We start from the raw sequence: 9,899 nt of genomic DNA on the forward strand, positions 1-9,899 counted from the left end.
ACCTGTATTATAAGGAACATCAGCAGGGCATGGAGGCTCATGCCTGTTATCCCAATACTTTGAGAGGCTGAGAAGGGCGGATCATTTGAGGTCAGGAGTTTGAGACCAGCCTGGCAAACATGGTGAAACCCTATCTCTACCAAAAACACAAAAATTAGCCAGGCATGCTGGTAGGCACCTGTAATCCCAGCTACTCAGGGGGCTGAGCCAGGAGAATCCCTTGAATCCAGGAGGCGGAGGCTGCAGTGAGCCGAGATCATGCCACCACACTCCAGCCTGGGCAGCAGAATGAGACTCCGTCTCAGAAAAAAAAAAAAAAAGAAACATCAAAGAAAGCTCATCTGGCTGAAGGAGATGGTATCGGATAAAAACTCAGAAATATAGAGAGGAATAAAAAATACTTGAGATGATAAACAGGTGAGTAAATGTTTTTAAATTGTATTTAAAATTTTTTCTTTATTTCTTAGGTGGCTGCTTATTTATTTTTTCATTTTTTTCTCTATTTTGTTACTGAAATATGTTGTCCTGCCCATGCCACCCCACAATAAAAATCGTACCCAGCTCCCCCATTTCTTTCCCTCATCCCCTCTTCCACCACACCATCCCAGAACAAGGGCTCCAGGATTTCCTGCCCACTGGCCATTTTGGAGTGTGTCCCTTGGGTAGCAATGTGGAAACCACCGGGGCCTTTGTGGAGAAAACGGAGGGCGTTGAGGAAGTCCCAGGAGGGGCTTATTTGAAGGCCTTGGCCCCTTGCTCATAGGCAAGCTTGATCTCCTCGCCACCTGGGCAGGTGGAGGCAGATTCTTCCACGCATAAGCATTGCTCAAGTGCCTAGGCACTCCGGGGAAGGCCTCGGGGATGGTAAATCCCCAGTACTTCTTACACACCACCTGTACTATGTGTAGCTTTGGCAACAGGTTGCAGTCAGCCAGGGTGAGTTCGTTGCCATTCAGAAACTTCCTCTGAGAGATGCCCTCATCTTCAGCACTAGTTCCATCCACTTCTTCTGGGAGCGGGGATGTTAAGTAATTGTCTAAAACCTGCAGGGCTTCCAGGAGTCCCTTCTCCAGATTATCATTGAGTGCTGAGTTTGAATTCTTGATGTAGGCAGAAAATTTGGCAAATATGTCCAGCCCAGCTGTGCTGGACTCAGGGTTCAGAGCTGCCAGCTTGGGATATCTGGGAGGGCACAGCACTGCCTCCGGAAATTCCTCCATCTCGTTGGTGTCTGTGTGCACTTCAGTGCCATACAGCAGGAATGGGAGCTGCCCTCCTGGGCACAGCTTCTGCACTCTCTCGGTCCATCTCTTGGTGTCAATGGTGGTAACATTGAAGGTGACTCCCTTGACCCACAGCACCCACTTCTCTCGGGGAGAAGGGGCAGTTCCCAATCTCGGCCCCATCACTGCCAGCCTTCACGAACAGTTCAATTGGCGGTTGTTCTTCAGCCGTGTTTGCGTCCCTTTTTTTTTTTTGAGACAGGGTGTCGCTCTGTAGCCCAAGCTAGACACAGGCTGGAGTGCAGTGGTGCGATCTTGGCTCACTGCAACCTCTGCCTCCCAGGTTCAAGCAATTATCCTGCTTCAGTTTCTTGAGTAGCTGGAGCCACAGGCATGCGCCACCATGCCTGGATAATTTTTTTGTGTGTTTTAGTAGAGGCGGGATTTCACCGTGCTGCCCAGGCTGGTCTTGAACTCCTAAGCTCAGACAATCCACCCGCCTCAGCCTCCCAAACTGCTAGGTTTACAGGCGTGAGCCACTGCGCTCAGCCGGCACACACTTTTTATTTATTTATTTATTTGTTTGTTTGTTTGTTTATTTATTTATTTATTTTTTGAGATGGAGTCTCGCTCTGTCTCCCAGGCTGAAGTGCAGTGGCGCGATCTTGGCTCACTGCAAACTCTGCCTCCCGGGTTCACGCCAGTCTCCTGCCTCAGCCTCCCGAGTACCGGTGACTACAGGCACCCACCACGCCTGGCTAATTTTTTTTTTTTTTAAGTAGAGAAGGGGCTTCACCATGTTAGCCAGGATGGTCTCTATCTCCTGACCTCATGATCCACACGCCCCGGCCTCCCAAAGTGCTGCGATTACAGGCATGAGCCACCGCGCCTGGCTGGCACACACTTTAAATACAAACCCACACTGAGGTTGAGAGTAAAAGGTTGGAAAAATGACCTAAAATAAAAACACACGTCATAAGAAAGCTATATTAATATCAGATAAAGTAGACTTCAAAACTAAGAACCTAAGAGAGGTGTTTCATAATGATAAAAGGGGCACTTCATTAAGAAGATATAACAATTTTAAAGTCTCAACCTAATCATAGTTCCAAATACATAAAGGAAAATGGATATAATTAAATGAAGAAGTAAACAAATTCATAATTAGAAATTTAATTATCTGTTAATAATTGATTGAGCTGCTAGACAAAAAAATCAGTAAGGACATAGAATACCTGAACAACATTATCAGCCACCTTGAATTAGTTGACTATTATAGAACACCGCACCCCAAAATAATAGAATTCTTCTAAAGTGCATCTGGAATAGTCACTAAAATAAACCATATGTTGGCTATAAACAAGTTTCAATAAGCTTCAGAAGACTGAAATCTTACAGAATATATTCTCTGACCACAACATAATTAAATTAGACATCAATAACAAAGAAGATATCCAGGAAAGCCCCAAGTATTTGGAAATTAAACAAGATTCTTTCAAAAAATCCATAGTATCCATGGTATACCCAAATAAATTGAAAACACATCCACACAAAACCTACACACAGGCCAGGCGCGGTGGCTCACGCCTGTAATCCCAGCACTTTGGGAGGCCGAGACGGGCAGATCATGAGGTCAGGAGATCGAGACCATCCTGGCTAACACGGTGAAACCCCGTCTCTACTAAAAAAATACAAAAAACTAGCCGGGCGAGGTGGTGGGCGCCTGTAGTCCCAGCTACTTGGGAGGTTGAGGCAGGAGAATGGCGCAAACCTGGGAGGCGGAGCTTGCAGTGAGCTGAGATCCAGCCACTGTACTCCAGCCTGGGCGACAGAGCCAGACTCCGTCTAAAAAAAAAAAAAAAAAAAACCTACACACAAATATTGAGAGCTGCTTTATTCATACTTGCCAAAAGTTGGAAGCAACCAAAGTGTCCTTCAATAGGTGAAGGGATGAACAAACTCTGGTACATTCATACAACGGAATATTATTCAGCAATAAAGAGAAATGAGCTATCAAAACACGAAAAGACACGGAAAAATATCAAAAGTATACTGCTAAGTGAAAAGCCAGCCTGAAAAGGCTACATGCTGTAAGACTCCAATAATAGGACATTCTGGAATAGGCAAAACTATGGAGACAATAAAAAGATTCGTGGTTGCCAGAATTTGATGGGGAGGGAGGGATGAATGGGCAGAGGGTGGGAGATTTTTGGGGCTGTGAAACTATTCCGTATAACATTGTAGTGGTGGTTACATACCATAGTATATTTGTCAAAGCCCATAGACTGTACAACATGAAGAGTAAAACCTAATCTCATTATTGGCTCATCAACTGTAACAAATGTACTACACTAATATACCATGTGATTAATAGGGGAGATTTACTGGAGGGAGAGGCCTATATGGGAACTCTCTGTACTTTCCCATCAATTTTTCTGTAAACCTGAAACTTCTCTAAAAAACGTTTTCTGAAAACCCGTGTTCAAAGAACTCAAGTGACCCTGCGTCTAATAAGCTCACCATATACCTCACTTCTGATCTGCCTTCCCGTATCTCTCTTCCCTTAAGAACTCTCACTCTTAGTCAAGGAGGGAGTGGCGGAGGACAGAAGTGGATGTTGAGTATGACATCAGGCAAAACAAGTTGTTCTAGATCCTGGCTTGCTTTCCCCTTCACTCAAACGTTCATTCTACAGACATCGCACTTCTATTCTGGGCTAACCTCTCTGCTGGGCACACAGGCTATAACTGGCAACAAGTTACAATCCCTTCCCAAGAAGCATTCACAAGGTAAGGGAGAAACTGACAAGTAAACGGTCGATGACAGTTCATTATGCCAAGTGTCATGTGGGCAAATTCAGAGGACGATGAGAATGCAGAGAAGTACCTAACCCAGCCCAGGTTTTGGTCAAGTAAGATTTCCTGGAGGATGTGACATTGCAGTCAAGCCCCCAAAACTATAAGCAGCAGTTCAGAGGCAATGGGAGGCCAGGCACCGTGGCTCACACCTGTGATTCCAGCACTTTGGGAGGCAAAAGCGGGTAGATCACTTGAGGTCAGCAGTTTGAGACCAGCCTGGGCAACATGGCCAAACCCGTCTCCACTAAAAATACAAAAAACAATTAGCCGGGCATGGTGGTGGTGGGCAACTGTAATCCCAGCTACTCGGGAGGCTGAAGCAGGAGAATCACTTGAACCCAGGAGGCGAAAGTTGCAGTGAGCTTAGATGGCACCACTGCACACCAGCCTTGGCGACAGAGTGAGACTTTGTCTTAAAACAAACAAACAAAAAAAAAGCCAATGAGAAACCTCCTGGACTTGATCAGAGGTTCAGAAGCAAAAAAGACAATAGCCCATGGGGAAGCTGCAAGCAGGTCATTAAGGAATACAAACAAAGTGCGCATGCATGTGTGTGGGGGCGAGGGGTAGATGACAGAGGGGAGAAATGGGCTGGAGGGACAGGTAGAGCCAGGTCAGACCTGAGCCTTGATGTTCTCAGAAACAATGCTTAGGCAGCCCAGACAGACCTGGTAATGCCAGCTCCCTGGAGTCTGTGCCTAAGGCAGAGGACCCATCCTGGGGGAGACTCCCCAAGTCTCTTTTGAACATACTTGGTAGAAGAAGCTATCCTATAATTACTGTGTTGATAATTAGAGGCACCTCCATAGCCTCTTTCTTTTTTTTTTTTTTTTTTTGAGGCGGAGTCTCGCTCTGTGGCCCGGACTGGAGTGCAGTGGCCAGATCTCAGCTCACTGCAAGCTCCGCCTCCTGGGTTTACGCCATTCTCCTGCCTCAGCCTCCCGAGTAGCTGGGACTACAGGCGCCCACCACCTCGCCCGGCTAGTTTTTGTATTTTTAGTAGAGACGGGGTTTCACCGTGTTAGCCAGGATGGTCTCGATCTCCTGACCTCGTGATCTGCCCGTCTCGGCCTCCCAAAGTGCTGGGATTACAGGCTTGAGCCACCGCGCCCGGCCACCTCTTTCTTTCTTTTTGTTTTTTTGAGACGGAGTCTCGCTCAGTCGCTCAGGCTGCAGTACAATGGCAAGATCTCGGCTCACTGCAACCTCCGCCTCCCAGGTTCAAGCGATTCTCCTGCCTTAGCCTCCCTAGCAGCTGGGTTTACAGGCATGTGCCACTACCACTCGGCTAATTTTTGTATTTTTAGTAGGGACGGGGTTTCTCCATGTTGGCCAGGCTGGTCTTGAACTCCCAACCTCAGGTGATCTGGCCGCCTAGGCCTCCCAAAGTGCTGGGATTACAGGCGTGAGCCACCGCACCAAGCCTCCATGGCTTCTTTTAACAAACACTGCACACGTTGTAGCGCTCTCACCTGCAGTGGGGTGCAGAGAGACAAAGCACTCCTCCTGGGGGGAGCCTAATGTCTGAGTCTCTTGCCAAGCACACCTGCCTGGCTGAGGCCCAGAGGTGCCACAGATACAACTGGGAGTGTGAGACCAGCCTGGCCAACATGGTGAAACCCCGTCTCTACTAAAAATACAAAAAGTGGCGGGTCATGGTGATGGGTGCATATTAATCCCAGCTACTTGGGAGGCTGAGGCAGTAGAATGGCTTGAACCCAGGAGGTGGAGGTTTCAGTGAGCTGAGATTACGCCACTGCATTCCAACCCATATGACAGAGCAAGCCTCTGTCTCAAAATAAAATGCAAATTTAAAAAAATTAAAAAGTCTCTCCCCAGATGCCATAGTCTGGGCAGTTCACAGCCAAGCCACAGGCTTCAATTTATTCCAACCTTGCCCTCTGGGGCGACTTCAAACCTGTAGAGATGTTGACTAGGATCTGGAGGTGCCATCTACTAAGGCAACCTTAGCCTGAGATGCTCAAGCCATTAGTCTCTGGGCCCACACTTCATCTTCCTGGGACCAGCTACACGGTATTTCCATGGCCTGAACACCATCCCGGCCCTGGCAAGTGCTTGTGGGTTCTTATAGGGTCTGTAGCCACACTTCCTCAAGAAACACTTCGGAGGTCTCTGGTTCAGACAGAGAGAAGAAAACCTCTCCTCATTCACTGTACCTTCACCAAACCCCTTCTCCCTCCTTTCTTCCACCAGATGTTTTCCCACTGAAAAGAATGGCCCCTTTGCTTCTGGGAAGGCCTCGACTTTCCTACTCCAGCAGCTCCCGTTTCATTCATCCAGCACCAACTTTCCACTTGGCTTTGACTTCTGTGACTCACTGGGAACCAAAGCCCGAGTGAATCGCCCAGAGGCTCAGCGTGGCATTTTTATTTCAAAAGTGACATGTCTGATCTGTTTTGTTCTTAGCTCTCCAAAGAAAAAGCTTCTGCATCACCCAAAGCCACTTCCAACGGCTTCTGGCCTCTTCCATGGGACCTAAAGCCTCACTCTGTGCCCCTTCGAGACTCAGAATGACTGTGTCACGTTCAAGGACACAGTTGGCTTTCTGTAAAATCACTTGGCAACGTTGTAAGAGCTAAATGAATGTCAAGAATTTAGGCCCTGGTTGGGCGTGGTGGCTCATGTCTGTAATCCCAGCACTTTGGGAGGCTGAGGTGGGCGGATCATTTGAGGCCAGGGGTTCGAGATCAGTTTAGCCAACAGGGTGAAACTCCATCTCTACTAAAAATAAAAAAATAAGTTAGATGTGGTAGTGCACGCTTATAATCCCTGCTACTCGGGAGGCTGAGGCAAGAGAATCACTCGAACCTGGGAGGCAGAGGTTGCAGTGAGCGGAGATCACACCACCGCACTCCAGCCTGAGAGACAGAGCCAGACTCTGTCTCGAAAACAAACAAACAAAAACATTAATTAAATTAAAAAAATTTAAAAAGAATTTAGCCCCTTTGCCTTCTCATCTCCCCTTAATATCCCTACATCTGGTGGGTTTATGGCTGGACAGGTCTTTGCAGGCTGGTGTCTTCCTGTGAATAGCGAGAATAAGGGCCCCTGATGATCTCATATTTTCTTGTTGCCCTGCCTCAAACCCTCCCCTGGACCTTGATCTTTTTTTTTTTTTATTGAGACGGAGTCTCACTCTGTCGCCAGGTTGGAGTGCAGTGGCACGATCTCGGCTCACTGCAACCTCCACTCCCCGGTTCAAGCAATTCTACTGCCTCAGGTCTCCCAAGTAGCTGGCACTATAGCCATGGGCCACCACGCCCAGCTAATGTTTGTATTTTTAGTAGAGACAGGGTTTCACCATGTTGGCCAGGATAGTCACGATCTCTTGACCTCCTGATCCACCTTCCTTGGCCTCCCAAAGAGCTGGGATTACAGGCGTGAGCCATCGAGCCCAGCCTGGACCCAATCTTACCAGTGAGCCTTTTCCCAGGGCTCTCTGACAGAGCTTTGGAGGAAACACTTGGAACCTAACTGGTCCTGGCACCTGGCAGTGGGGGAATAAGGAAGGAGCGCTTGCTTCTGAAGGGAAAGTGTACTTGGCTTTCTCTTTAAAGGGTTTCCCTTGGGGAACAAGCAAGTAGCAGATGTATGGGCAATGGCCAGCTGATCCATTTGGAGATAGATTCAGGGTGTGGTGTTCCCTGTATGCCTGGGCAGGCCCTGGGAAACTGGAGCAGAGCTCAATTCTGGCCTAAAGTTGGGCAAGCTGCAGAGAAGCTTGAGTACGTTGGTTTCAGGTGTGTGAGTTTCGCCTTCTGCAGAGAAACTGGGGGGTGAAGGGTGGGGGTGGAGGGGTGTCCAGGAGGGTTAGTGTTATCTGTTGCCCAGGCATGTTTCTAGATTCTGAAGCTGCACTGGTTAATCACTTTTATTCACGAACACAGTAACTGGCAGGGAGGCTTAGCTGGACCCTCAAAGTCTGGCCTCAGTGCATCTCTTCAGTATCTTCTCCCAACACTCCAGCACAAATCACCCATTCGACTCTTGGATTCAAGCTCACCTTGAATTGGGCCTTACTTCACGCCATTCTATCTTCCTAGAATGTCTTTTCTTCCTTCCTTCCTTCCTTCCTTCCTTCCTTCCTTCCTTCCTTCCTTTCTTTCTCTCTTTCTCTCTTTCTCTCTTTCTCTCTTTCTCTCTCTCTCTCTCTCTCTTTCTTTCTTTCTTTTTTTTCTTTTGAGATGGAGTCTTGCTCTGTCGCCCAGGCTGTAGTGCAGTGGCCTGATCTCGGCTCACTGCAAGTTCCGCCTCCCGGGTTCAAGCCATTCTCCTGCCTCAGCCTCCCGAGTAGCTGGAATTACAGGCGCCCGCCACCATGCCCGGCTAATTTTTTGTATTTTTAGTAGAGACTGGGTTCACTGTGTTAACCAGGATGGTCTCGATCTCCTGACCTCATGATCCGCCCGCCTTGGCCTCCCAAAGTGCTGGGATTACAGGTGTGAGCCCCGGCCCAAAGAATGCCTTTTCTTTGATAAGCCTCTCACCCTTTCAGAGGGCTTCACCGCTTCTGGGGAAGCATTCCCCAGTACCTGGGGCCTCAATTAATTTCTCCCTCCAAGTCCCAGATTCACGCTGTTGGTCTCTGGTCTAGCTCTACTGTGTCTACTTCTGTGTCTGCTTCCAGTCCTCCAAATGGACGGTTTCCTGAGCTTTCTGCCCTTGCTGTTCCCTCTGCCAGGAACTCTTTTCCTGTGGATCTTTGCAAGGCCAGCTCTCTGCCATCATTTAATATCAGCTCAAATGTCACGTCCTAAGCGAGGCCTTCCTTGACCACCCTATCTAAAGTAACCCACACTTCTACTCACTCTCTGTCCCCTCACTTTGTGTTAGTGGTGGCTCACGCCTGTAATCCCAGCACTTTGGGAGGCCGAGGCCGGCGGATCACGAGGTCAGGAGATCGAGACCATCCTGGCTAACACGGTGAAACCCCGTCTCTACTAAAATAGAAAAAATTAGCCGGGCGTGGTGGCGGGCGCCTGTAGTCCCAGCTACTCGGGAGGCTGAGGAAGGAGAATGGCGTGAACCTGGGAGGCAGAGCTTGCAGTGAGCCGAGATCGCGCCACTGCACTCCAGCCTGGGCGACAGAGCGAGATTTCATCTCAAAAAACAAAAAACAAAACAAAACAAAACACAACGTGTTTTCGTAAAACTTAGCAGCATCTGAAATTATCTTATTTTATTTGTGGGCTTGGACTATGTCTCTTCCTCTAGAATGTAAGCTCTAGGAAGGCAGAGTGGGTTGACACATGGTTGGCACCCAACAAATAGCTGTTGATTGATTCAGTTAAGGCAAGCGTGGGGTATCCGACTTGGTCCCGGGCCTGGGCGCAATAAAGGTTGGCTGCCTGGAATATTTGCTACCTGAATGAATGAACCAAGGAATATACGAACGAAGGAATGCAGCCCTCTGCCTGCTGACTGACAGGTTGACTGACAGTTGGGGCGCCTGTGGCCAGCAGACTGTTGACTGACGGTTGACAGCTGAGTGGTAGCCAACAGACGCGCATCGGGGTTCCCGATTGGCTGGTGCAGCAGCCCCTCGGAAAGCGGCGGAAGAGGGTACCCGAGGCGACATCTCCGCCTGGGGAGGGGGGCGGCACCAGGCAGCGGGAGGCGGTCCAACAGCTCGGGCTGCGAGAGCAGCAGCCGCCTAGAACCCACTGGCCGAAGTCTCCGCGCATGGGCCCGGCTCGAGGGGCGTGGCGCGCGTCACGTGAGCGTGTTTTGGGCACGTGACCCGCGCAGGGCCAAGGCTCGCCCCCGCCTCCGCCCCTCCTCCCCTTGCGGGTGTGAT

At 49.1% G+C, this 9,899-nt stretch overlaps 1 pseudogene; it reads right to left on the reverse strand.

Moving 5' to 3' along the window:
• Window positions 1-732: 732 nt before the first annotated feature.
• LOC108529618 (chloride intracellular channel protein 1 pseudogene) lies at window positions 733-9,786 on the reverse strand (annotated as a pseudogene).
• Between the last annotated feature and the right edge of the window lie 113 nt (window positions 9,787-9,899).

This window comes from Rhinopithecus bieti, unplaced genomic scaffold (assembly GCF_001698545.2).
Source record: "Rhinopithecus bieti isolate Rb0 unplaced genomic scaffold, ASM169854v2 scaffold_6776, whole genome shotgun sequence".
In the NCBI taxonomy this organism is placed as follows: Eukaryota; Metazoa; Chordata; class Mammalia; order Primates; family Cercopithecidae; genus Rhinopithecus; species Rhinopithecus bieti.